This window comes from Phalangium opilio, unplaced genomic scaffold (assembly GCF_054372755.1).
Source record: "Phalangium opilio isolate 3A_F unplaced genomic scaffold, DU_Popi_V2 ptg000098l_1, whole genome shotgun sequence".
Lineage (NCBI taxonomy): Eukaryota > Metazoa > Arthropoda > Arachnida > Opiliones > Phalangiidae > Phalangium > Phalangium opilio.
Window position 1 is genome coordinate 2270227 of NW_028324201.1, and position 22187 is coordinate 2292413.

At 39.4% G+C, this 22187-nt stretch overlaps 59 non-coding genes across 59 annotated transcripts; all 59 read right to left on the reverse strand.

Moving 5' to 3' along the window:
• Positions 1-294: 294 nt before the first annotated feature.
• On the reverse strand, positions 295-367 carry TRNAR-UCG (transfer RNA arginine (anticodon UCG)). Its single transcript has one exon. It is a non-coding gene; the product is annotated as a tRNA-Arg (tRNA).
• A 735-nt stretch (positions 368-1102) lies between these two features.
• On the reverse strand, positions 1103-1175 carry TRNAR-UCG (transfer RNA arginine (anticodon UCG)). The gene has a single exon. It is a non-coding gene; the product is annotated as a tRNA-Arg (tRNA).
• A 418-nt stretch (positions 1176-1593) lies between these two features.
• Positions 1594-1666, reverse strand: TRNAR-UCG (transfer RNA arginine (anticodon UCG)). Its single transcript has one exon. It is a non-coding gene; the product is annotated as a tRNA-Arg (tRNA).
• Positions 1667-1915: 249 nt separating this feature from the next.
• On the reverse strand, positions 1916-1988 carry TRNAR-ACG (transfer RNA arginine (anticodon ACG)). The gene has a single exon. It is a non-coding gene; the product is annotated as a tRNA-Arg (tRNA).
• Positions 1989-2564: 576 nt separating this feature from the next.
• On the reverse strand, positions 2565-2637 carry TRNAR-UCG (transfer RNA arginine (anticodon UCG)). Its single transcript has one exon. It is a non-coding gene; the product is annotated as a tRNA-Arg (tRNA).
• Positions 2638-3213: 576 nt separating this feature from the next.
• On the reverse strand, positions 3214-3286 carry TRNAR-UCG (transfer RNA arginine (anticodon UCG)). Its single transcript has one exon. It is a non-coding gene; the product is annotated as a tRNA-Arg (tRNA).
• A 413-nt stretch (positions 3287-3699) lies between these two features.
• Positions 3700-3772, reverse strand: TRNAR-UCG (transfer RNA arginine (anticodon UCG)). Its single transcript has one exon. It is a non-coding gene; the product is annotated as a tRNA-Arg (tRNA).
• Positions 3773-4021: 249 nt separating this feature from the next.
• Positions 4022-4094, reverse strand: TRNAR-UCG (transfer RNA arginine (anticodon UCG)). Its single transcript has one exon. It is a non-coding gene; the product is annotated as a tRNA-Arg (tRNA).
• Positions 4095-4185: 91 nt separating this feature from the next.
• On the reverse strand, positions 4186-4258 carry TRNAR-UCG (transfer RNA arginine (anticodon UCG)). Its single transcript has one exon. It is a non-coding gene; the product is annotated as a tRNA-Arg (tRNA).
• Positions 4259-4507: 249 nt separating this feature from the next.
• TRNAR-ACG (transfer RNA arginine (anticodon ACG)) lies at positions 4508-4580 on the reverse strand. The gene has a single exon. It is a non-coding gene; the product is annotated as a tRNA-Arg (tRNA).
• A 576-nt stretch (positions 4581-5156) lies between these two features.
• TRNAR-UCG (transfer RNA arginine (anticodon UCG)) lies at positions 5157-5229 on the reverse strand. The gene has a single exon. It is a non-coding gene; the product is annotated as a tRNA-Arg (tRNA).
• Positions 5230-5805: 576 nt separating this feature from the next.
• On the reverse strand, positions 5806-5878 carry TRNAR-UCG (transfer RNA arginine (anticodon UCG)). Its single transcript has one exon. It is a non-coding gene; the product is annotated as a tRNA-Arg (tRNA).
• A 577-nt stretch (positions 5879-6455) lies between these two features.
• Positions 6456-6528, reverse strand: TRNAR-UCG (transfer RNA arginine (anticodon UCG)). The gene has a single exon. It is a non-coding gene; the product is annotated as a tRNA-Arg (tRNA).
• Positions 6529-6777: 249 nt separating this feature from the next.
• TRNAR-UCG (transfer RNA arginine (anticodon UCG)) lies at positions 6778-6850 on the reverse strand. Its single transcript has one exon. It is a non-coding gene; the product is annotated as a tRNA-Arg (tRNA).
• A 91-nt stretch (positions 6851-6941) lies between these two features.
• TRNAR-UCG (transfer RNA arginine (anticodon UCG)) lies at positions 6942-7014 on the reverse strand. Its single transcript has one exon. It is a non-coding gene; the product is annotated as a tRNA-Arg (tRNA).
• A 249-nt stretch (positions 7015-7263) lies between these two features.
• TRNAR-ACG (transfer RNA arginine (anticodon ACG)) lies at positions 7264-7336 on the reverse strand. The gene has a single exon. It is a non-coding gene; the product is annotated as a tRNA-Arg (tRNA).
• A 248-nt stretch (positions 7337-7584) lies between these two features.
• On the reverse strand, positions 7585-7657 carry TRNAR-ACG (transfer RNA arginine (anticodon ACG)). Its single transcript has one exon. It is a non-coding gene; the product is annotated as a tRNA-Arg (tRNA).
• Positions 7658-7912: 255 nt separating this feature from the next.
• TRNAR-UCG (transfer RNA arginine (anticodon UCG)) lies at positions 7913-7985 on the reverse strand. Its single transcript has one exon. It is a non-coding gene; the product is annotated as a tRNA-Arg (tRNA).
• A 576-nt stretch (positions 7986-8561) lies between these two features.
• On the reverse strand, positions 8562-8634 carry TRNAR-UCG (transfer RNA arginine (anticodon UCG)). The gene has a single exon. It is a non-coding gene; the product is annotated as a tRNA-Arg (tRNA).
• Positions 8635-9211: 577 nt separating this feature from the next.
• Positions 9212-9284, reverse strand: TRNAR-UCG (transfer RNA arginine (anticodon UCG)). The gene has a single exon. It is a non-coding gene; the product is annotated as a tRNA-Arg (tRNA).
• Positions 9285-9533: 249 nt separating this feature from the next.
• Positions 9534-9606, reverse strand: TRNAR-UCG (transfer RNA arginine (anticodon UCG)). The gene has a single exon. It is a non-coding gene; the product is annotated as a tRNA-Arg (tRNA).
• A 91-nt stretch (positions 9607-9697) lies between these two features.
• Positions 9698-9770, reverse strand: TRNAR-UCG (transfer RNA arginine (anticodon UCG)). Its single transcript has one exon. It is a non-coding gene; the product is annotated as a tRNA-Arg (tRNA).
• A 249-nt stretch (positions 9771-10019) lies between these two features.
• On the reverse strand, positions 10020-10092 carry TRNAR-ACG (transfer RNA arginine (anticodon ACG)). Its single transcript has one exon. It is a non-coding gene; the product is annotated as a tRNA-Arg (tRNA).
• Positions 10093-10183: 91 nt separating this feature from the next.
• TRNAR-UCG (transfer RNA arginine (anticodon UCG)) lies at positions 10184-10256 on the reverse strand. Its single transcript has one exon. It is a non-coding gene; the product is annotated as a tRNA-Arg (tRNA).
• Positions 10257-10341: 85 nt separating this feature from the next.
• Positions 10342-10414, reverse strand: TRNAR-ACG (transfer RNA arginine (anticodon ACG)). Its single transcript has one exon. It is a non-coding gene; the product is annotated as a tRNA-Arg (tRNA).
• Positions 10415-10669: 255 nt separating this feature from the next.
• TRNAR-UCG (transfer RNA arginine (anticodon UCG)) lies at positions 10670-10742 on the reverse strand. Its single transcript has one exon. It is a non-coding gene; the product is annotated as a tRNA-Arg (tRNA).
• Positions 10743-10991: 249 nt separating this feature from the next.
• Positions 10992-11064, reverse strand: TRNAR-ACG (transfer RNA arginine (anticodon ACG)). Its single transcript has one exon. It is a non-coding gene; the product is annotated as a tRNA-Arg (tRNA).
• A 91-nt stretch (positions 11065-11155) lies between these two features.
• TRNAR-ACG (transfer RNA arginine (anticodon ACG)) lies at positions 11156-11228 on the reverse strand. Its single transcript has one exon. It is a non-coding gene; the product is annotated as a tRNA-Arg (tRNA).
• Positions 11229-11804: 576 nt separating this feature from the next.
• Positions 11805-11877, reverse strand: TRNAR-UCG (transfer RNA arginine (anticodon UCG)). Its single transcript has one exon. It is a non-coding gene; the product is annotated as a tRNA-Arg (tRNA).
• A 577-nt stretch (positions 11878-12454) lies between these two features.
• TRNAR-UCG (transfer RNA arginine (anticodon UCG)) lies at positions 12455-12527 on the reverse strand. The gene has a single exon. It is a non-coding gene; the product is annotated as a tRNA-Arg (tRNA).
• A 249-nt stretch (positions 12528-12776) lies between these two features.
• Positions 12777-12849, reverse strand: TRNAR-UCG (transfer RNA arginine (anticodon UCG)). Its single transcript has one exon. It is a non-coding gene; the product is annotated as a tRNA-Arg (tRNA).
• Positions 12850-12940: 91 nt separating this feature from the next.
• On the reverse strand, positions 12941-13013 carry TRNAR-UCG (transfer RNA arginine (anticodon UCG)). The gene has a single exon. It is a non-coding gene; the product is annotated as a tRNA-Arg (tRNA).
• Positions 13014-13262: 249 nt separating this feature from the next.
• Positions 13263-13335, reverse strand: TRNAR-ACG (transfer RNA arginine (anticodon ACG)). The gene has a single exon. It is a non-coding gene; the product is annotated as a tRNA-Arg (tRNA).
• A 91-nt stretch (positions 13336-13426) lies between these two features.
• TRNAR-UCG (transfer RNA arginine (anticodon UCG)) lies at positions 13427-13499 on the reverse strand. The gene has a single exon. It is a non-coding gene; the product is annotated as a tRNA-Arg (tRNA).
• An 85-nt stretch (positions 13500-13584) lies between these two features.
• Positions 13585-13657, reverse strand: TRNAR-ACG (transfer RNA arginine (anticodon ACG)). Its single transcript has one exon. It is a non-coding gene; the product is annotated as a tRNA-Arg (tRNA).
• Positions 13658-13912: 255 nt separating this feature from the next.
• On the reverse strand, positions 13913-13985 carry TRNAR-UCG (transfer RNA arginine (anticodon UCG)). The gene has a single exon. It is a non-coding gene; the product is annotated as a tRNA-Arg (tRNA).
• A 249-nt stretch (positions 13986-14234) lies between these two features.
• TRNAR-ACG (transfer RNA arginine (anticodon ACG)) lies at positions 14235-14307 on the reverse strand. The gene has a single exon. It is a non-coding gene; the product is annotated as a tRNA-Arg (tRNA).
• A 91-nt stretch (positions 14308-14398) lies between these two features.
• TRNAR-ACG (transfer RNA arginine (anticodon ACG)) lies at positions 14399-14471 on the reverse strand. Its single transcript has one exon. It is a non-coding gene; the product is annotated as a tRNA-Arg (tRNA).
• Positions 14472-15041: 570 nt separating this feature from the next.
• TRNAR-UCG (transfer RNA arginine (anticodon UCG)) lies at positions 15042-15114 on the reverse strand. Its single transcript has one exon. It is a non-coding gene; the product is annotated as a tRNA-Arg (tRNA).
• Positions 15115-15205: 91 nt separating this feature from the next.
• Positions 15206-15278, reverse strand: TRNAR-UCG (transfer RNA arginine (anticodon UCG)). The gene has a single exon. It is a non-coding gene; the product is annotated as a tRNA-Arg (tRNA).
• A 412-nt stretch (positions 15279-15690) lies between these two features.
• On the reverse strand, positions 15691-15763 carry TRNAR-ACG (transfer RNA arginine (anticodon ACG)). Its single transcript has one exon. It is a non-coding gene; the product is annotated as a tRNA-Arg (tRNA).
• A 249-nt stretch (positions 15764-16012) lies between these two features.
• On the reverse strand, positions 16013-16085 carry TRNAR-ACG (transfer RNA arginine (anticodon ACG)). Its single transcript has one exon. It is a non-coding gene; the product is annotated as a tRNA-Arg (tRNA).
• A 576-nt stretch (positions 16086-16661) lies between these two features.
• Positions 16662-16734, reverse strand: TRNAR-UCG (transfer RNA arginine (anticodon UCG)). The gene has a single exon. It is a non-coding gene; the product is annotated as a tRNA-Arg (tRNA).
• A 249-nt stretch (positions 16735-16983) lies between these two features.
• Positions 16984-17056, reverse strand: TRNAR-ACG (transfer RNA arginine (anticodon ACG)). Its single transcript has one exon. It is a non-coding gene; the product is annotated as a tRNA-Arg (tRNA).
• A 255-nt stretch (positions 17057-17311) lies between these two features.
• TRNAR-UCG (transfer RNA arginine (anticodon UCG)) lies at positions 17312-17384 on the reverse strand. The gene has a single exon. It is a non-coding gene; the product is annotated as a tRNA-Arg (tRNA).
• Positions 17385-17633: 249 nt separating this feature from the next.
• On the reverse strand, positions 17634-17706 carry TRNAR-ACG (transfer RNA arginine (anticodon ACG)). Its single transcript has one exon. It is a non-coding gene; the product is annotated as a tRNA-Arg (tRNA).
• A 570-nt stretch (positions 17707-18276) lies between these two features.
• Positions 18277-18349, reverse strand: TRNAR-ACG (transfer RNA arginine (anticodon ACG)). The gene has a single exon. It is a non-coding gene; the product is annotated as a tRNA-Arg (tRNA).
• Positions 18350-18919: 570 nt separating this feature from the next.
• On the reverse strand, positions 18920-18992 carry TRNAR-UCG (transfer RNA arginine (anticodon UCG)). Its single transcript has one exon. It is a non-coding gene; the product is annotated as a tRNA-Arg (tRNA).
• A 91-nt stretch (positions 18993-19083) lies between these two features.
• On the reverse strand, positions 19084-19156 carry TRNAR-UCG (transfer RNA arginine (anticodon UCG)). The gene has a single exon. It is a non-coding gene; the product is annotated as a tRNA-Arg (tRNA).
• A 91-nt stretch (positions 19157-19247) lies between these two features.
• TRNAR-UCG (transfer RNA arginine (anticodon UCG)) lies at positions 19248-19320 on the reverse strand. Its single transcript has one exon. It is a non-coding gene; the product is annotated as a tRNA-Arg (tRNA).
• A 412-nt stretch (positions 19321-19732) lies between these two features.
• Positions 19733-19805, reverse strand: TRNAR-UCG (transfer RNA arginine (anticodon UCG)). The gene has a single exon. It is a non-coding gene; the product is annotated as a tRNA-Arg (tRNA).
• Positions 19806-20053: 248 nt separating this feature from the next.
• On the reverse strand, positions 20054-20126 carry TRNAR-UCG (transfer RNA arginine (anticodon UCG)). Its single transcript has one exon. It is a non-coding gene; the product is annotated as a tRNA-Arg (tRNA).
• A 249-nt stretch (positions 20127-20375) lies between these two features.
• Positions 20376-20448, reverse strand: TRNAR-UCG (transfer RNA arginine (anticodon UCG)). The gene has a single exon. It is a non-coding gene; the product is annotated as a tRNA-Arg (tRNA).
• A 91-nt stretch (positions 20449-20539) lies between these two features.
• On the reverse strand, positions 20540-20612 carry TRNAR-ACG (transfer RNA arginine (anticodon ACG)). Its single transcript has one exon. It is a non-coding gene; the product is annotated as a tRNA-Arg (tRNA).
• Positions 20613-20861: 249 nt separating this feature from the next.
• TRNAR-UCG (transfer RNA arginine (anticodon UCG)) lies at positions 20862-20934 on the reverse strand. The gene has a single exon. It is a non-coding gene; the product is annotated as a tRNA-Arg (tRNA).
• Positions 20935-21025: 91 nt separating this feature from the next.
• TRNAR-UCG (transfer RNA arginine (anticodon UCG)) lies at positions 21026-21098 on the reverse strand. Its single transcript has one exon. It is a non-coding gene; the product is annotated as a tRNA-Arg (tRNA).
• A 91-nt stretch (positions 21099-21189) lies between these two features.
• Positions 21190-21262, reverse strand: TRNAR-UCG (transfer RNA arginine (anticodon UCG)). Its single transcript has one exon. It is a non-coding gene; the product is annotated as a tRNA-Arg (tRNA).
• A 576-nt stretch (positions 21263-21838) lies between these two features.
• TRNAR-ACG (transfer RNA arginine (anticodon ACG)) lies at positions 21839-21911 on the reverse strand. Its single transcript has one exon. It is a non-coding gene; the product is annotated as a tRNA-Arg (tRNA).
• Positions 21912-22002: 91 nt separating this feature from the next.
• Positions 22003-22075, reverse strand: TRNAR-UCG (transfer RNA arginine (anticodon UCG)). The gene has a single exon. It is a non-coding gene; the product is annotated as a tRNA-Arg (tRNA).
• Between the last annotated feature and the right edge of the window lie 112 nt (positions 22076-22187).

Here is a 22187-nt window from a genome sequence, read left to right on the forward strand (position 1 = left end):
GCTCCGTAGGCAGAATTGTTATCCATTGCGCCACAAGCCCGTTGGAGGTTAATCTAAATGCTATTGAAGCATTGCAATATTATAAATTTCCCTTCCGTTACATTCCAATAATCATCTTTAAATGTTAATACCGAGCTTGCAGGACTCGAACCTTAAATCTTCTGCTCCGTAGGCAGACGCGTTATCCATTGCGTCACAAGCCCGTTGGAGGTTAATCCAAATGCTATTGAAGCACTGCAATATTATAAATTTCCCTTCCGTTATATTCTAATAATCATCTTTAAATGTTAATTCCGAGCTTGCCAGGACTCGAACCTGGAATCTTCTGCTTCGAAGGCAGACGCGTTATCCATTACGCCACAAGCTCTTGCTTCGTTCTATCAAAAACGTTTCCAAACATTGTATTTATGCATTTTTATGACTTATAAAAGATCTTTAAATAAAATAAACACCAAGCTTGCCATTACTCGAACCTAGAATCTTTTGCTCCGTAGGCAGACGCGTTATCCATTGCGCCACAAGCCCGTGGGAGGTTAATCTAAATGCTATTGAATAATTGCAATATTATAAATTTCCCTTCCGTTACATTCCAATAATCATCTTTAAATGTTAATACCGAGCTTGCCAGGACTCGAACCTTAAATCGTCTGCTCCGTAGGCAGACGCGTTATCCATTGCGCTACAAGCCCGTTGAAAGTAAATCTAAATGCTATTGAAGCATTGCAATATTATAAATTTCCCTTCCGTTATATTCTCATAATCATCTTTAAATGTTAATACCGAGCTTGCCAGGACTCGAACCTTAAATCGTCTGCTCCGTAGGCAGACGCGTTATCCATTACGCCACAAGCTCTTGCTTCGTTCTATCAAAAACGTTTCCAAACATTGTATTTATGCATTTTTATGACTCATAAAAGATCTTTAATTAAAATAAACACCGAGCTTGCCAGGACTCGAACCTGGAATCTTTCGCTCCGTAGGCAGACGCGTTATCCATTGCGCCATAAGCCCGTTGGAAGTTAATCTAAATGCTATTGAAGCATTGCAATATTATAAATTTTCCTTCCGTTATATTCTAATAATCATCTTTAAATGTTAATACCGAGCTTGCCAGGACTCGAACCTGGAATCTTCTGCTTCGAAGGCAGACGCGTTATCCATTGCGCCACAAGTCCGTCGGAAGTTTATCTAAATGCTATTGAAGCATTGCAATATTTTAAATTTCCCTTCCGTTATATTCTAATAATCATCTTTAAATGTTAATACCGAGCTTGCCAGGACTCGAACCTGGAATCTTCTGCTCCGTAGGCAGAATTGTTATCCATTGCGCCACAAGCCCGTTGGAGGTTAATCTAAATGCTATTGAAGCATTGCAATATTATAAATTTCCCTTCCGTTACATTCCAATAATCATCTTTAAATGTTCATACCGAGCTTGCAGGACTCGAACCTTAAATCTTCTGCTCCGTAGGCAGACGCGTTATCCATTGCGCCACAAGCCCGTTGGAGGTTAATCCAAATGCTATTGAAAAACTGCAATATTATAAATTTCCCTTCCGTTATATTCTAATAATCATCTTTAAATGTTAATACCGAGCTTGCCAGGACTCGAACCTGGAATCTTCTGCATCGAAGGCAGACGCGTTATCCATTACGCCACAAGCTCTTGCTTCGTTCTATCAAAAACGTTTCCAAACATTGTATTTATGCATTTTTATGACTCATAAAAGATCTTTAATTAAAATAAACACCAAGCTTGCCATGACTCGAACCTAGAATCTTTTGCTCTGTAGGCAGACGCGTTATCCGTTGCGCCACAAGCCCGTTGGAGGTTTATCTAAATGCTATTGAGCCATAGCAATATTTTAAATTTCCCTTCCGTTATATTCTAATAATCATCTTTAAATGTTAATACCGAGCTTGCCAGGACTCGAACCTGGAATCTTCTGCTCCGTAGGCAGACGCGTTATCCATTACGCCACAAGCCCGTTGGAGGTTAATCTAAATGCTATCGAAGCATTGCAATATTATAAATTTCCCTTCCGTTATATTCTAATAATCATCTTTAAATGTTAATACCGAGCTGCTAGGACTCGAACCTGGAATCTTCTGCTTCGAAGGCAGACGCGTTATCCATTACGCTAAAAGCCCTTGCTTCGTTCTATCAAAAACGTTTCCAAACATTGTATTTATGCATTTTTATGACGCATAAAAGATCTTCAATTTAAATAAAAACCGAGCTTCCCAGGACTCGAATCTAGAATCTTTTGCTCCGTAGGCAGACGCGTTATCCATTGCGCCACAAGCCCGTGGGAGGTTAATCTAAATGCTATTGAATCATTGCAATATTATAAATTTCCCTTCCGTTACATTCCAATGATCATCTTTAAATGTTAATACCGAGCTTGCCAGGACTCGAACCTTAAATCGTCTGCTCTGTAGGCAGACGCGTTATCCATTGCGCTACAAGCCCGTTGGAGGTAAATCTAAATGCTATTGAAGCATTGCAATATTTTAAATTTCCCTTCCGTTATATTCTCATAATCATCTTTAAATGTTAACACCGAGCTTGCCAGGACTCGAACCTGGAATCTTCTGCTTCGAAGGCAGACGCGTTATCCATTACGCCACAAGCTCTTGCTTCGTTCTATCAAAAACGTTTCCAAACATTGTATTTATGCATTTTTATGACGCATAAAAGATCTTTAATTAAAATAAACACCAAGCTTGCCATGACTCGAACCTAGAATCTTTTGCTCTGTAGGCAGACGCGTTATCCATTGCGCCACAAGCCCGTTGGAGGTTTATCTAAATGCTATTGAGCCATTGCAATATTTTAAATTTCCCTTCCGTTATATTCTAATAATCATCTTTAAATGTTAATACCGAGCTTGCCAGGACTCGAACCTGGAATCTTCTGCTCCGTAGGCAGAATTGTTATCCATTGCGCCACAAGCCCGTTGGAGGTTAATCTAAATGCTATTGAAGCATTGCAATATTATAAATTTCCCTTCCGCTACATTCCAATAATCATCTTTAAATGTTAATACCGAGCTTGCAGGACTCGAACCTTAAATCTTCTGCTCCGTAGGCAGACGCGTTATCCATTGCGTCACAAGCCCGTTGGAGGTTAATCCAAATGCTATTGAAGCACTGCAATATTATAAATTTCCCTTCCGTTATATTCTAATAATCATCTTTAAATGTTAATTCCGAGCTTGCCAGGACTCGAACCTGGAATCTTCTGCTTCGAAGGCAGACGCGTTATCCATTACGCCACAAGCTCTTGCTTCGTTCTATCAAAAACGTTTCCAAACATTGTATTTATGCATTTTTATGACTTATAAAAGATCTTTAAATAAAATAAACACCAAGCTTGCCATTACTCGAACCTAGAATCTTTTGCTCCGTAGGCAGACGCGTTATCCATTGCGCCACAAGCCCGTGGGAGGTTAATCTAAATGCTATTGAATAATTGCAATATTATAAATTTCCCTTCCGTTACATTCCAATAATCATCTTTAAATGTTAATACCGAGCTTGCCAGGACTCGAACCTTAAATCGTCTGCTCCGTAGGCAGACGCGTTATCCATTGCGCTACAAGCCCGTTGGAGGTAAATCTAAATGCTATTGAAGCATTGCAATATTATAAATTTCCCTTCCGTTATATTCTAATAATCATCTTTAAATGTTAATACCGAGCTTGCCAGGACTCGAACCTGGAATCTTCTGCTTCGAAGGCAGACGCGTTATCCATTACGCTACAAGCCCTTGCTTCGTTCTATCAAAAACTTTTACAAACATTGTATTTATGCATTTTTATGACGCATAAAAGATCTTTAATTAAAATAAACACCGAGGTTGCCAGGACTCGAACCTGGAATCTTTCGCTCCGTAGGCAAACGCGTTATCCATTGCGCCATAAGCCCGTTGGAAGTTAATCTAAATGCTATTGAAGCATTGCAATATTATAAATTTCCCTTCCGTTATATTCTAATAATCATCTTTAAATGTTAATACCGAGCTTGCCAGGACTCGAACCTGGAATCTTCTGCTTCGAAGGCAGACGCGTTATCCATTGCGCCACAAGTCCGTCGGAAGTTTATCTAAATGCTATTGAAGCATTGCAATATTTTAAATTTCCCTTCCGTTATATTCTAATAATCATCTTTAAATGTTAATACCGAGCTTGCCAGGACTCGAACCTGGAATCTTCTGCTTCGAAGGCAGACGCGTTATCCATTACGCCACAAGCTCTTGCTTCGTTCTATCAAAAACGTTTCCAAACATTGTATTTATGCATTTTTATGACTCATAAAAGATCTTTAATTAAAATAAACACCAAGCTTGCCATGACTCGAACCTAGAATCTTTTGCTCTGTAGGCAGACGCGTTATCCGTTGCGCCACAAGCCCGTTGGAGGTTTATCTAAATGCTATTGAGCCATAGCAATATTTTAAATTTCCCTTCCGTTATATTCTAATAATCATCTTTAAATGTTAATACCGAGCTTGCCAGGACTCGAACCTGGAATCTTCTGCTCCGTAGGCAGACGCGTTATCCATTACGCCACAAGCCCGTTGGAGGTTAATCTAAATGCTATCGAAGCATTGCAATATTATAAATTTCCCTTCCGTTATATTCTAATAATCATCTTTAAATGTTAATACCGAGCTGCTAGGACTCGAACCTGGAATCTTCTGCTTCGAAGGCAGACGCGTTATCCATTACGCTAAAAGCCCTTGCTTCGTTCTATCAAAAACGTTTCCAAACATTGTATTTATGCATTTTTATGACGCATAAAAGATCTTCAATTTAAATAAAAACCGAGCTTCCCAGGACTCGAATCTAGAATCTTTTGCTCCGTAGGCAGACGCGTTATCCATTGCGCCACAAGCCCGTGGGAGGTTAATCTAAATGCTATTGAATCATTGCAATATTATAAATTTCCCTTCCGTTACATTCCAATGATCATCTTTAAATGTTAATACCGAGCTTGCCAGGACTCGAACCTTAAATCGTCTGCTCTGTAGGCAGACGCGTTATCCATTGCGCTACAAGCCCGTTGGAGGTAAATCTAAATGCTATTGAAGCATTGCAATATTTTAAATTTCCCTTCCGTTATATTCTCATAATCATCTTTAAATGTTAATACCGAGCTTGCCAGGACTCGAACCTGGAATCTTCTGCTTCGAAGGCAGACGCGTTATCCATTACGCCACAAGCTCTTGCTTCGTTCTATCAAAAACGTTTCCAAACATTGTATTTATGCATTTTTATGACGCATAAAAGATCTTTAATTAAAATAAACACCAAGCTTGCCATGACTCGAACCTAGAATCTTTTGCTCTGTAGGCAGACGCGTTATCCATTGCGCCACAAGCCCGTTGGAGGTTTATCTAAATGCTATTGAGCCATTGCAATATTTTAAATTTCCCTTCCGTTATATTCTAATAATCATCTTTAAATGTTAATACCGAGCTTGCCAGGACTCGAACCTGGAATCTTCTGCTCCGTAGGCAGAATTGTTATCCATTGCGCCACAAGCCCGTTGGAGGTTAATCTAAATGCTATTGAAGCATTGCAATATTATAAATTTCCCTTCCGTTACATTCCAATAATCATCTTTAAATGTTAATACCGAGCTTGCAGGACTCGAACCTTAAATCTTCTGCTCCGTAGGCAGACGCGTTATCCATTGCGTCACAAGCCCGTTGGAGGTTAATCCAAATGCTATTGAAGCACTGCAATATTATAAATTTCCCTTCCGTTATATTCTAATAATCATCTTTAAATGTTAATTCCGAGCTTGCCAGGACTCGAACCTGGAATCTTCTGCTTCGAAGGCAGACGCGTTATCCATTACGCCACAAGCTCTTGCTTCGTTCTATCAAAAACGTTTCCAAACATTGTATTTATGCATTTTTATGACTTATAAAAGATCTTTAAATAAAATAAACACCAAGCTTGCCATTACTCGAACCTAGAATCTTTTGCTCCGTAGGCAGACGCGTTATCCATTGCGCCACAAGCCCGTGGGAGGTTAATCTAAATGCTATTGAATAATTGCAATATTATAAATTTCCCTTCCGTTACATTCCAATAATCATCTTTAAATGTTAATACCGAGCTTGCCAGGACTCGAACCTTAAATCGTCTGCTCCGTAGGCAGACGCGTTATCCATTGCGCTACAAGCCCGTTGAAAGTAAATCTAAATGCTATTGAAGCATTGCAATATTATAAATTTCCCTTCCGTTATATTCTCATAATCATCTTTAAATGTTAATACCGAGCTTGCCAGGACTCGAACCTTAAATCGTCTGCTCCGTAGGCAGACGCGTTATCCATTGCGCTACAAGCCCGTTGGAGGTAAATCTAAATGCTATTGAAGCATTGCAATATTATAAATTTCCCTTCCGTTATATTCTAATAATCATCTTTAAATGTTAATACCGAGCTTGCCAGGACTCGAACCTGGAATCTTCTGCTTCGAAGGCAGACGCGTTATCCATTACGCTACAAGCCCTTGCTTCGTTCTATCAAAAACTTTTACAAACATTGTATTTATGCATTTTTATGACGCATAAAAGATCTTTAATTAAAATAAACACCGAGGTTGCCAGGACTCGAACCTGGAATCTTTCGCTCCGTAGGCAAACGCGTTATCCATTGCGCCATAAGCCCGTTGGAAGTTAATCTAAATGCTATTGAAGCATTGCAATATTATAAATTTCCCTTCCGTTATATTCTAATAATCATCTTTAAATGTTAATACCGAGCTTGCCAGGACTCGAACCTGGAATCTTCTGCTTCGAAGGCAGACGCGTTATCCATTGCGCCACAAGTCCGTCGGAAGTTTATCTAAATGCTATTGAAGCATTGCAATATTTTAAATTTCCCTTCCGTTATATTCTAATAATCATCTTTAAATGTTAATACCGAGCTTGCCAGGACTCGAACCTGGAATCTTCTGCTTCGAAGGCAGACGCGTTATCCATTACGCCACAAGCTCTTGCTTCGTTCTATCAAAAACGTTTCCAAACATTGTATTTATGCATTTTTATGACTCATAAAAGATCTTTAATTAAAATAAACACCAAGCTTGCCATGACTCGAACCTAGAATCTTTTGCTCTGTAGGCAGACGCGTTATCCGTTGCGCCACAAGCCCGTTGGAGGTTTATCTAAATGCTATTGAGCCATAGCAATATTTTAAATTTCCCTTCCGTTATATTCTAATAATCATCTTTAAATGTTAATACCGAGCTTGCCAGGACTCGAACCTGGAATCTTCTGCTCCGTAGGCCGACGCGTTATCCATTACGCCACAAGCCCGTTGGAGGTTAATCTAAATGCTATTGAAGCATTGCAATATTATAAATTTCCCTTCCGTTATATTCTAATAATCATCTTTAAATGTTAATACCGAGCTGCTAGGACTCGAACCTGGAATCTTCTGCTTCGAAGGCAGACGCGTTATCCATTACGCTAAAAGCCCTTTCTTCGTTCTATCAAAAACGTTTCCAAACATTGTATTTATGCATTTTTATGACGCATAAAAGATCTTCAATTTAAATAAAAACCGAGCTTCCCAGGACTCAAACCTGGAATCTTCTGCTCCGTAGGCAGACGCGTTATCCATTGCGCCACAAGCCCGTGGGAGGTTAATCTAAATGCTATTGAATCATTGCAATATTATAAATTTCCCTTCCGTTACATTCCAATGATCATCTTTAAATGTTAATACCGAGCTTGCCAGGACTCGAACCTTAAATCGTCTGCTCTGTAGGCAGACGCGTTATCCATTGCGCTACAAGCCCGTTGGAGGTAAATCTAAATGCTATTGAAGCATTGCAATATTTTAAATTTCCCTTCCGTTATATTCTCATAATCATCTTTAAATGTTAATACCGAGCTTGCCAGGACTCGAACCTGGAATCTTCTGCTTCGAAGGCAGACGCGTTATCCATTACGCCACAAGCTCTTGCTTCGTTCTATCAAAAACGTTTCCAAACATTGTATTTATGCATTTTTATGACGCATAAAAGATCTTTAATTAAAATAAACACCAAGCTTGCCATGACTCGAACCTAGAATCTTTTGCTCTGTAGGCAGACGCGTTATCCATTGCGCCACAAGCCCGTTGGAGGTTTATCTAAATGCTATTGAGCCATTGCAATATTTTAAATTTCCCTTCCGTTATATTCTAATAATCATCTTTAAATGTTAATACCGAGCTTGCCAGGACTCGAGCCTGGAATCTTCTGCTCCGTAGGCAGAATTGTTATCCATTGCGCCACAAGCCCGTTGGAGGTTAATCTAAATGCTATTGAAGCATTGCAATATTATAAATTTCCCTTCCGTTACATTCCAATAATCATCTTTAAATGTTAATACCGAGCTTGCAGGACTCGAACCTTAAATCTTCTGCTCCGTAGGCAGACGCGTTATCCATTGCGTCACAAGCCCGTTGGAGGTTAATCCAAATGCTATTGAAGCACTGCAATATTATAAATTTCCCTTCCGTTATATTCTAATAATCATCTTTAAATGTTAATTCCGAGCTTGCCAGGACTCGAACCTGGAATCTTCTGCTTCGAAGGCAGACGCGTTATCCATTACGCCACAAGCTCTTGCTTCGTTCTATCAAAAACGTTTCCAAACATTGTATTTATGCATTTTTATGACTTATAAAAGATCTTTAAATAAAATAAACACCAAGCTTGCCATGACTCGAACCTAGAATCTTTTGCTCCGTAGGCAGACGCGTTATCCATTGCGCCACAAGCCCGTGGGAGGTTAATCTAAATGCTATTGAATAATTGCAATATTATAAATTTCCCTTCCGTTACATTCCAATAATCATCTTTAAATGTTAATACCGAGCTTGCCAGGACTCGAACCTTAAATCGTCTGCTCCGTAGGCAGACGCGTTATCCATTGCGCTACAAGCCCGTTGAAGGTAAATCAAAATGCTATTGAAGCATTGCAATATTATAAATTTCCCTTCCGTTATATTCTCATAATCATCTTTAAATGTTAATACCGAGCTTGCCAGGACTCGAACCTTAAATCGTCTGCTCCGTAGGCAGACGCGTTATCCATTGCGCTACAAGCCCGTTGGAGGTAAATCTAAATGCTATTGAAGCATTGCAATATTATAAATTTCCCTTCCGTTATATTCTAATAATCATCTTTAAATGTTAATACCGAGCTTGCCAGGACTCGAACCTGGAATCTTCTGCTTCGAAGGCAGACGCGTTATCCATTACGCTACAAGCCCTTGCTTCGTTCTATCAAAAACTTTTCCAAACATTGTATTTATGCATTTTTATGACGCATAAAAGATCTTTAATTAAAATAAACACCGAGCTTGCCAGGACTCGAACCTGGAATCTTTCGCTCCGTAGGCAAACGCGTTATCCATTGCGCCATAATTCCGTTGGAAGTTAATCTAAATGCTATTGAAGCGTTGCAATATTATAAATTTCCCTTCCGTTATATTCTAATAATCATCTTTAAATGTTAATACCGAGCTTGCCAGGACTCGAACCTGGAATCTTCTGCTTCGAAGGCAGACGCGTTATCCATTGCGCCACAAGTCCGTCGGAAGTTTATCTAAATGCTATTGAAGCATTGCAATATTTTAAATTTCCCTTCCGTTATATTCTAATAATCATCTTTAAATGTTAATACCGAGCTTGCCAGGACTCGAACCTGGAATCTTCTGCTTCGAAGGCAGACGCGTTATCCATTACGCCACAAGCTCTTGCTTCGTTCTATCAAAAACGTTTCCAAACATTGTATTTATGCATTTTTATGACTCATAAAAGATCTTTAATTAAAATAAACACCAAGCTTGCCATGACTCGAACCTAGAATCTTTTGCTCTGTAGGCAGACGCGTTATCCGTTGCGCCACAAGCCCGTTGGAGGTTTATCTAAATGCTATTGAGCCATAGCAATATTTTAAATTTCCCTTCCGTTATATTCTAATAATCATCTTTAAATGTTAATACCGAGCTTGCCAGGACTCGAACCTGGAATCTTCTGCTCCGTAGGCAGACGCGTTATCCATTACGCCACAAGCCCGTTGGAGGTTAATCTAAATGCTATTGAAGCATTGCAATATTATAAATTTCCCTTCCGTTATATTCTAATAATCATCTTTAAATGTTAATACCGAGCTTGCCAGGACTCGAACCTGGAATCTTCTGCTTCGAAGGCAGACGCGTTATCCATTACGCTAAAAGCCCTTGCTTCGTTCTATCAAAAACGTTTCCAAACATTGTATTTATGCATTTTTATGACGCATAAAAGATCTTCAATTTAAATAAAAACCGAGCTTCCCAGGACTCAAACCTGGAATCTTCTGCTCCGTAGGCAGACGCGTTATCCATTGCGCCACAAGCCCGTGGGAGGTTAATCTAAATGCTATTGAATCATTGCAATATTATAAATTTCCCTTCCGTTACATTCCAATAATCATCTTTAAATGTTAATACCGAGCTTGCCAGGACTCGAACCTTAAATCGTCTGCTCTGTAGGCAGACGCGTTATCCATTGCGCTACAAGCCCGTTGGAGGTAAATCTAAATGCTATTGAAGCATTGCAATATTTTAAATTTCCCTTCCGTTATATTCTCATAATCATCTTTAAATGTTAATACCGAGCTTGCCAGGACTCGAACCTGGAATCTTCTGCTTCGAAGGCAGACGCGTTATCCATTACGCCATAAACTCTTGCTTCGTTCTATCAAAAACGTTACCAAACATTGTATTTATGCATTTTTTTGACGCATAAAAGATCTTTAATTAAAATAAACACCAAGCTTGCCATGACTCGAACCTAGAATCTTTTGCTCTGTAGGCAGACGCGTTATCCATTGCGCCACAAGCCCGTTGGAGGTTTATCTAAACGCTATTGAGCCATTGCAATATTTTAAATTTCCCTTCCGTTATATTCTAATAATCATCTTTAAATGTTAATACCGAGCTTGCCAGGACTTGAACCTGGAATCTTCTGCTCCGTAGGCAGACGCGTTATCCATTACGCCACAAGCCCGTTGGAGGTTTATCTAAATGCTATTGAGCCATTGCAATATTTTAAATTTCCCTTCCGTTATATTCTAATAATCATCTTTAAATGTTAATACCGAGCTTGCCAGGACTCGAACCTGGAATCTTCTGCTCCGTAGGCAGACGCGTTATCCATTTCGCCACAAGCCCTTGCTTCGTTCTATCAAAAACTTTTCCAAACATTGTATTTATGCATTTTTATGACGCATAAAAGATCTTTAATTAAAATAAACACCAAGCTTGCCATGACTCGAACCTAGAATCTTTTGCTCTGTAGGCAGACGCGTTATCCATTGCGCCACAAGCCCGTTGGAGGTTTATCTAAATGCTATTGAGCCATTGCAATATTTTAAATTTCCCTTCCGTTATATTCTAATAATCATCTTTAAATGTTAATACCGAGCTTGCCAGGACTCGAGCCTGGAATCTTCTGCTCCGTAGGCAGAATTGTTATCCATTGCGCCACAAGCCCGTTGGAGGTTAATCTAAATGCTATTGAAGCATTGCAATATTATAAATTTCCCTTCCGTTACATTCCAATAATCATCTTTAAATGTTAATACCGAGCTTGCAGGACTCGAACCTTAAATCTTCTGCTCCGTAGGCAGACGCGTTATCCATTGCGTCACAAGCCCGTTGGAGGTTAATCCAAATGCTATTGAAGCACTGCAATATTATAAATTTCCCTTCCGTTATATTCTAATAATCATCTTTAAATGTTAATTCCGAGCTTGCCAGGACTCGAACCTGGAATCTTCTGCTTCGAAGGCAGACGCGTTATCCATTACGCCACAAGCTCTTGCTTCGTTCTATCAAAAACGTTTCCAAACATTGTATTTATGCATTTTTATGACTTATAAAAGATCTTTAAATAAAATAAACACCAAGCTTGCCATGACTCGAACCTAGAATCTTTTGCTCCGTAGGCAGACGCGTTATCCATTGCGCCACAAGCCCGTGGGAGGTTAATCTAAATGCTATTGAATAATTGCAATATTATAAATTTCCCTTCCGTTACATTCCAATAATCATCTTTAAATGTTAATACCGAGCTTGCCAGGACTCGAACCTTAAATCGTCTGCTCCGTAGGCAGACGCGTTATCCATTGCGCTACAAGCCCGTTGAAGGTAAATCAAAATGCTATTGAAGCATTGCAATATTATAAATTTCCCTTCCGTTATATTCTCATAATCATCTTTAAATGTTAATACCGAGCTTGCCAGGACTCGAACCTTAAATCGTCTGCTCCGTAGGCAGACGCGTTATCCATTGCGCTACAAGCCCGTTGGAGGTAAATCTAAATGCTATTGAAGCATTGCAATATTATAAATTTCCCTTCCGTTATATTCTAATAATCATCTTTAAATGTTAATACCGAGCTTGCCAGGACTCGAACCTGGAATCTTCTGCTTCGAAGGCAGACGCGTTATCCATTACGCTACAAGCCCTTGCTTCGTTCTATCAAAAACTTTTCCAAACATTGTATTTATGCATTTTTATGACGCATAAAAGATCTTTAATTAAAATAAACACCGAGCTTGCCAGGACTCGAACCTGGAATCTTTCGCTCCGTAGGCAAACGCGTTATCCATTGCGCCATAATTCCGTTGGAAGTTAATCTAAATGCTATTGAAGCGTTGCAATATTATAAATTTCCCTTCCGTTATATTCTAATAATCATCTTTAAATGTTAATACCGAGCTTGCCAGGACTCGAACCTGGAATCTTCTGCTTCGAAGGCAGACGCGTTATCCATTGCGCCACAAGTCCGTCGGAAGTTTATCTAAATGCTATTGAAGCATTGCAATATTTTAAATTTCCCTTCCGTTATATTCTAATAATCATCTTTAAATGTTAATACCGAGCTTGCCAGGACTCGAACCTGGAATCTTCTGCTTCGAAGGCAGACGCGTTATCCATTACGCCACAAGCTCTTGCTTCGTTCTATCAAAAACGTTTCCAAACATTGTATTTATGCATTTTTATGACTCATAAAAGATCTTTAATTAAAATAAACACCAAGCTTGCCATGACTCGAACCTAGAATCTTTTGCTCTGTAGGCAGACGCGTTATCCGTTGCGCCACAAGCCCGTTGGAGGTTTATCTAAATGCTATTGAGCCATAGCAATATTTTAAATTTCCCTTCCGTTATATTCTAATAATCATCTTTAAATGTTAATACCGAGCTTGCCAGGACTCGAACCTGGAATCTTCTGCTCCGTAGGCAGACGCGTTATCCATTACGCCACAAGCCCGTTGGAGGTTAATCTAAATGCTATTGAAGCATTGCAATATTATAAATTTCCCTTCCGTTATATTCTAATAATCATCTTTAAATGTTAATACCGAGCTTGCCAGGACTCGAACCTGGAATCTTCTGCTTCGAAGGCAGACGCGTTATCCATTACGCTAAAAGCCCTTGCTTCGTTCTATCAAAAACGTTTCCAAACATTGTATTTATGCATTTTTATGACGCATAAAAGATCTTCAATTTAAATAAAAACCGAGCTTCCCAGGACTCAAACCTGGAATCTTCTGCTCCGTAGGCAGACGCGTTATCCATTGCGCCACAAGCCCGTGGGAGGTTAATCTAAATGCTATTGAATCATTGCAATATTATAAATTTCCCTTCCGTTACATTCCAATAATCATCTTTAAATGTTAATACCGAGCTTGCCAGGACTCGAACCTTAAATCGTCTGCTCTGTAGGCAGACGCGTTATCCATTGCGCTACAAGCCCGTTGGAGGTAAATCTAAATGCTATTGAAGCATTGCAATATTTTAAATTTCCCTTCCGTTATATTCTCATAATCATCTTTAAATGTTAATACCGAGCTTGCCAGGACTCGAACCTGGAATCTTCTGCTTCGAAGGCAGACGCGTTATCCATTACGCCATAAACTCTTGCTTCGTTCTATCAAAAACGTTACCAAACATTGTATTTATGCATTTTTTTGACGCATAAAAGATCTTTAATTAAAATAAACACCAAGCTTGCCATGACTCGAACCTAGAATCTTTTGCTCTGTAGGCAGACGCGTTATCCATTGCGCCACAAGCCCGTTGGAGGTTTATCTAAACGCTATTGAGCCATTGCAATATTTTAAATTTCCCTTCCGTTATATTCTAATAATCATCTTTAAATGTTAATACCGAGCTTGCCAGGACTTGAACCTGGAATCTTCTGCTCCGTAGGCAGACGCGTTATCCATTACGCCACAAGCCCGTTGGAGGTTTATCTAAATGCTATTGAGCCATTGCAATATTTTAAATTTCCCTTCCGTTATATTCTAATAATCATCTTTAAATGTTAATACCGAGCTTGCCAGGACTCGAACCTGGAATCTTCTGCTCCGTAGGCAGACGCGTTATCCATTTCGCCACAAGCCCTTGCTTCGTTCTATCAAAAACTTTTCCAAACATTGTATTTATGCATTTTTATGACGCATAAAAGATCTTTAATTAAAATAAACACCGAGCTTGCCAGGACTCGAACCTTGAATCTTTTGCTCCGTAGGCAGACAAGTTATCCATTGCGCCACAAACCCGATGGAGGTTAATCTAAATGCTATTGAAGCATTGCAATATTATAAATTTCCCTTCCGTTATATTCTAATAATCATCTTTAAATGTTAATACAGAGCTGCTAGGACTCGATTCTGGAATCTTCTGCTTCGAAGGCAGACGCGTTATCCATTACGCTAAAAGCCCTTGCTTCGTTCTATCAAAAACTTTTCCAAACATTGTATTTATGCATTTTTATGACGCATAAAAGATCTTCAATTTAAATAAACACCGAGCTTCCCAGGACTCGCACCTAGAATCTTTTGCTCCGTAGGCAGCCGCGTTATCCGTTGCGCCACAAGCCCGTTGGAGGTAAATCTAAATGCTATAGAAGCATTGCAATATTATAAATTTCCCTTCCGTTATATTCTCATAATCATCTTTAAATGTTTATACCGAGCTTGCCAGGACTCGAACCTGGAATCTTCTGCTTCGAAGGCAGACGCGTTATCCATTGCGCCACAAGCCCGTTGGAGGTTAATCTAAATGCTATTGAAGCATTGCAATATTATAAATTTCCCTTCCGTTATATTCTCATAATCATCTTTAAATGTTAATACCGAGCTTGCCAGGACTCGATCCTGGAATCTTCTGCTTCGAAGGCAGACGCGTTATCCATTGCGCCACAAGCCCGTTGGAGGTTAATCTAAATGCTATTGAAGCATTGCAATATTATAAATTTCCCTTCCGTTATATTCTAATAATAATCTTTAAATGTTAATACCGAGCTGCTAGGACTCGATTCTGGAACCTTCTGCTTCGAAGGCAGACGCGTTATCCATTACGCTAAAAGCCCTTGCTTCGTTCTATCAAAAACTTTTCCAAACATTGTATTTATGCATTTTTATGACGCACAAAAGGTCTTCAATTTAAATAAACACCGAGCTTCCCAGAATTCGCACCTAGAATCTTTTGCTCCGTAGGCAGACGCGTTATCCATTGCGCCACAAGCCCGTTGGAGGTTAATCCAAATGCTATTGAAGCATTGATATATTATAAATTTCCCTTCCGTTATATTCTAATAATCATCTTTAAATGTTAATACCGAGCTTGCCAGGACTCGAACCTGGAATCTTCTGCTCCGTAGGCAGACACGTTATCCATTACGCCACAAGCCCTTGCTTCGTTGTATCAAAAACTTTTCCAAACATTGTATTTATGCATTTTTATGACGCATAAAAGATCTTTAATTAAAATAAACACCGAGCCTGCCATGACTCGAACCTAGAATCTTTTGCTCCGTAGGCAGACGCGTTATCCATTGCGCCACAAGCCCGTTGGAGGTTAATCTAAATGCTATTGAAGCATTGCAATATTACAAATTTCCCTTCCGTTACATTCTGAAAATCATCTTTAAATGTTAATACCGAGCTTGCCAGGACTCGAACCTGGAATCTTCTGCTCCGTAGGCAGACGCGTTATCCATTACGCCACAAGCCCGTTGGAGGTTTATCTAAATGCTATTGAAGCATTGCAATATTTTAAATTTCCCTTCCGTTACATTCCAATAATCATCTTTAAATGATAATACCGAGCCTGCCAGGACTCGAACCTTAAATGTTCTGCTCTGTAGGCAGACGCGTTATCCATTGCGCCACAAGCCCGTTAGAGGTTAATCTAAATGCTATTGAAGCATTGCAGTATTATAAATTTCCCTTCCGTTATATTCTAATAATCATCTTTAAATGTTAATACCGAGCTGCTAGGACTCGAACCTGGAACCTTCTGCTTCGAAGGCAGACGCGTTATCCATTACGCTAAAAGCCCTTGCTTCGTTCTATCAAAAACTTTTCCAAACATTGTATTTATGCATTTTTATGACGCATAAAAGATCTTTAATTAAAATAAACACCGAGCTTGCCATGACTCGAACCTAGAATCTTTTGCTCCGTAGGCAGACGCGTTATCCATTGCGCCAGAAGCCAGTTGGAGGTTAGCCTAAATGCTATTGAAGCATTGCAATATTATAAATTTCCCTTCCGTTACATTCTCATAATCATCTTTAAATGTTAATACCGAGCTTGCCAGGACTCGAACCTGGAATCTTCTGCTTCGAAGGCAGACGCGTTATCCATTAAGCCACAAGCCCCTGCTTCGTTCTATCAAAAACATTTCCAAACATTGTATTTATGCATTTTTATGACGCATAAAAGATCTTTAATTAAAATAAACACCGAGCTTGCCATGACTCGAACCTACAATCTTTTGCTCCGTAGGCAGACGCGTTATCCGTTGCGCCACAAGCCCGTTGGAGGTTTATCTAAATGCTATTGAGCCATAGCAATATTTTAAATTTCCCTTCCGTTATATTCTAATAATCATCTTTAAATGTTAATACCGAGCTTGCCAGGACTCGAACGTGGAATCTTCTGCTCCGTAGGCAGACGCGTTATCCATTACGCCACAAGCCCGTTGGAGGTTTATCTAAATGCTATTGAAGCATTGCAATATTTTAAATTTCCCTTCCGTTACATTCCAATAATCATCTTTAAATGATAATACCGAGCCTGCCAGGACTCGAACCTTAAATCGTCTGCTCCGTAGGCAGACGCGTTATCCATTGCGCTACAAGCCCGTTGGAGGTAAATCTAAATGCTATTGAAGCATTGCAATATTATAAATTTCCCTTCCGTTATATTCTCATAATCATCTTTAAATGTTAATACCGAGCTTGCCAGGACTCGAACCTGGAATCTTCTGCTTCGAAGGCAGACGCGTTATCCATTACGCCACAAGCTCTTGCTTCGTTCTATCAAAAACGTTTCCAAACATTGTATTTATGCATTTTTATGACGCATAAAAGATCTTTAATTAAAATAAACACCAAGCTTGCCATGACTCGAACCTAGAAACTTTTACTCTGTAGGCAGACGCGTTATCCATTGCGCCACAAGCCCGTTGGAGGTTTATCTAAATGCTATTGAGCCATTGCAATATTTTAAATTTCCCTTCCGTTATATTCTAATAATCATCTTTAAATGTTAATACCGAGCTTGCCAGGACTCGAACCTGGAATCTTCTGCTCCGTAGGCAGACGCGTTATCCATTTCGCCACAAGCCCTTGCTTCGATCTATCAAAAACTTTTCCAAACATTGTATTTATGCATTTTTATGACGCATAAAAGATCTTTAATTAAAATAAACACCGAGCTTGCCAGAACTCGAACCTAGAATCTTTTGCTCCGTAGGCAGACAAGTTATCCATTGCGCCACAAACCCGATGGAGGTTAATCTAAATGCTATTGAAGCATTGCAATATTATAAATTTCCCTTCCGTTATATTCTAATAATCATCTTTAAATGTTAATACCGAGCTGCTAGGACTCGATTCTGGAATCTTCTGCTTCGAAGGCAGACGCGTTATCCATTACGCCACAAGCTCTTGCTTCGTTCTATCAAAAACGTTTCCAAACATTGTATTTATGCATTTTTATGACGCATAAAAGATCTTTAATTAAAATAAACACCAAGCTTGCCATGACTCGAACCTAGAATCTTTTACTCTGTAGGCAGACGCGTTATCCATTGCGCCACAAGCCCGTTGGAGGTTTATCTAAATGCTATTGAGCCATTGCAATATTTTAAATTTCCCTTCCGTTATATTCTAATAATCATCTTTAAATGTTAATACCGAGCTTGCCAGGACTCGAACCTGGAATCTTCTGCTCCGTAGGCAGACGCGTTATCCATTTCGTCACAAGCCCTTGCTTCGATCTATCAAAAACTTTTCCAAACATTGTATTTATGCATTTTTATGACGCATAAAAGATCTTTAATTAAAATAAACACCGAGCTTGCCAGGACTCGAACCTAGAATCTTTTGCTCCGTAGGCAGACAAGTTATCCATTGCGCCACAAACCCGATGGAGGTTAATCTAAATGCTATTGAAGCATTGCAATATTATAAATTTCCCTTCCGTTATATTCTAATAATCATCTTTAAATGTTAATACCGAGCTGCTAGGACTCGATTCTGGAATCTTCTGCTTCGAAGGCAGACGCGTTATCCATTACGCTAAAAGCCCTTGCTTCGTTCTATCAAAAACTTTTCCAAACATTGTATTTATGCATTTTTATGACGCATAAAAGATCTTCAATTTAAATAAACACCGAGCTTCCCAGGACTCGCACCTAGAATCTTTTGCTCCGTAGGCAGCCGCGTTATCCGTTGCGCCACAAGCCCGTTGGAGGTAAATCTAAATGCTATAGAAGCATTGCAATATTATAAATTACTCTTCCGTTATATTCTCATAATCATCTTTAAATGTTTATACCGAGCTTGCCAGGACTCGAACCTGGAATCTTCTGCTTCGAAGGCAGACGCGTTATCCATTGCGCCACAAGCCCGTTGGAGGTTAATCTAAATGCTATTGAAGCATTGCAATATTATAAATTTCCCTTCCGTTATATTCTCATAATCATCTTTAAATGTTAATACCGAGCTTGCCAGGACTCGATCCTGGAATCTTCTGCTTCGAAGGCAGACGCGTTATCCATTGCGCCACAAGCCCGTTGGAGGTTAATCTAAATGCTATTGAAGCATTGCAATATTATAAATTTCCCTTCCGTTATATTCTAATAATCATCTTTAAATGTTAATACCGAGCTTGCCAAGACTCGAACCTGGAATCTTCTGCTTCGAAGGCAGACGCGTTATCCATTACGCCACAAGCTCTTGCTTCGTTCTATCAAAAACGTTTCCAAACATTGTATTTATGCATTTTTATGACGCATAAAAAATCTTTAATTAAAATGAACACCAAGCTTGCCATGACTCGAACCTAGAATCTTTTGCTCCGTAGGCAGCCGCGTTATCCGTTGCGCCACAAGCCCGTTGGAGGTTAATCTAAATGCTATTGAAGCATTGCAATATTATAAATTTCCCTTCCGTTACATTCCAATAATCATCTTTAAATGTTAATACCGAGCTTGCAGGACTCGAACCTTAAATCTTCTGCTCCGTAGGCAGACGCGTTATCCATTGCGCCACAAGCCCGTTGGAGGTTAATCCAAATGCTATTGAAGCATTGATATATTATAAATTTCCCTTCCGTTATATTCTAATAATCATCTTTAAATGTTAATACCGAGCTTGCCAGGACTCGAACCTGGAATCTTCTGCTTCGAAGTCAGACGCGTTATCCATTACGCCACAAGCTCTTGCTTCGTTCTATCAAAAACGTTTCCAAACATTGTATTTATGCATTTTTATGACGCATAAAAGATCTTTAAATAAATAAACACCAAGCTTGCCATGACTCGAACCTAGAATCTTTTGCTCCGTAGGCAGACGCGTTATCCATTGCGCCACAAGCCCGTGGGAGGTTAATCTAAATGCTATTGAATAATTGCAATATTATAAATTTCCATTCCGTTACATTCTGAAAATCATCTTTAAATGTTAATACCGAGCTTGCCAGGACTCGAACCTGGAATCTTCTGCTTCGAAGGCAGACGCGTTATCCATTAAGCCACAAGCCCCTGCTTCGTTCTATCAAAAACATTTCCAAACATTGTATTTATGCATTTTTATGACGCATAAAAGATCTTTAATTAAAATAAACACCGAGCTTGCCATGACTCGAACCTAGAATCTTTTGCTCTGTAGGCAGACGCGTTATCCATTGCGCCACAAGCCCGTTGGAGGTTTATCTAAATGCTATTGAAGCATTGCAATATTTTAAACTTCCCTTCCGTTATATTCTAATAATCACCTTTAAATGTTAAAACCGAGCTTGCCAGGACTCGAACCTGGAATCTTCTGCTTCGAAGGCAGACGCGTTATCCATTGCGCCACAAGCCCGTTGGAGGTTTATCTAAATGCTATTGAGCCATTGCAATATTTTAAATGTCCCTCCCGTTATATTCTAATAATCATCTTTGAATGTTAATACCGAGCTTGCCAGGACTCGAACCTGGAATCTTCTGCTCCGTAGGCAGACGCGTTATCCATTACGCCACAAGCCCTTGCTTCGTTCCATCAAAAACTTTTCCAAACATTGTATTTATGCATTTTTATGACGCATAAAAGATCTTCAATTTAAATAAACACCGAGCTTCCCAGGACTCGCACCTAGAATCTTTTGCTCCGTAAGCAGCCGCGTTATCCGTTGCGCCACAAGCCCGTTGGAGGTAAATCTTAATGCTATAGAAGCATTGCAATATTATAAATTTCTCTTCCGTTATATTCTCATAATCATCTTTAAATGTTTATACCGAGCTTGCCAGGACTCGAACCTGGAATCTTCTGCTTCGAAGGCAGACGCGTTCTCCATTGCGCCACAAGCCCGTTGGATGTTAATCTAAATGCTATTGAAGCATTGCAATATTATAAATTTCCCTTCCGTTATATTCTCATAATCATCTTTAAATGTTAATACCGAGCTTGCCAGGACTCGATCCTGGGATCTTCTGCTTCGAAGGAAGACGCGTTATCCATTGCGCCACAAGCCCGTTGGGGGTTAATCTAAATGCTATTGAAGCATTGCAATATTATAAATTTCCGTTCCGTTATATTCTAATAATCATCTTTAAATGTTAATACCGAGCTTGCCAGGACTCGAACCTGGAATCTTCTGCTTCGAAGGCAGACGCGTTATCCATTACGCCACAAGCTCTTGCTTCGTTCTATCAAAAACGTTTCCAAACATTGTATTTATGCATTTTTATGACGCATATAAAATCTTTAGTTAAAATAAACACCAACCTTGCCATGACTCGAACCTAGAATCTTTTGCTCCGTAGGCAGACGCGTTATCCATTGCGCCACAAGCCCGTTGGAGGTTAATCTAAATGCTATTGAAGCATTGCAATATTATAAATTTCCCTTCCGTTATATTCTAATAATCATCTTCAAATGTTAATACCGAGCTGCTAGGACTCGAACCTGGAATCTTCTGCTTCGAAGGCAGACGCGTTATCCATTGCGCCACAAGCCCGTTGGAGGTTAATCTAAATGCTATTGAAGCATTGCAATATTATAAATTTCCCTTCCGTTATATTCTAATAATCATCTTTAAATGTTAATACCGAGCTTGCCAGGACACGAACCTAGAATCTTTTACTCTGTAGGCAGACGCGTTATCCATTGCGCCACAAGCCCGTTGGAAGCTTGTCTAAATGCTATTGAAGCATTGCAATATTTTAAACTTCCCTTCCGTTATATTCTAATAATCATCTTTAAATGTTAAAACCGAGCTTGCCAGGAATCGAACCTGGAATCTTCTGCTCCGTAGGCAGACGCGTTATCCATTGCGCCACAAGCCCGTTGGAGGTTAATCTAAATGCTATTGAATCATTGCAATATTATAAATTTCCCTTCCGTTATATTCTAATAATCATCTTTAAATGTTAATACCGAGCTTGCCAGGACTCGAACCTGGAATCTTCTGCTTCGAAGGCAGACGCGTTATCCATTACGCCACAAGCCCTTGCTTCGTTCTAACAAAAACTTTTACAAACATTGTATTTATGCATTTTTATGACGCATAAAAGATCTTTAATTAAAATAAACACCGAGCTTGCCATGACTCGAACCTAGAA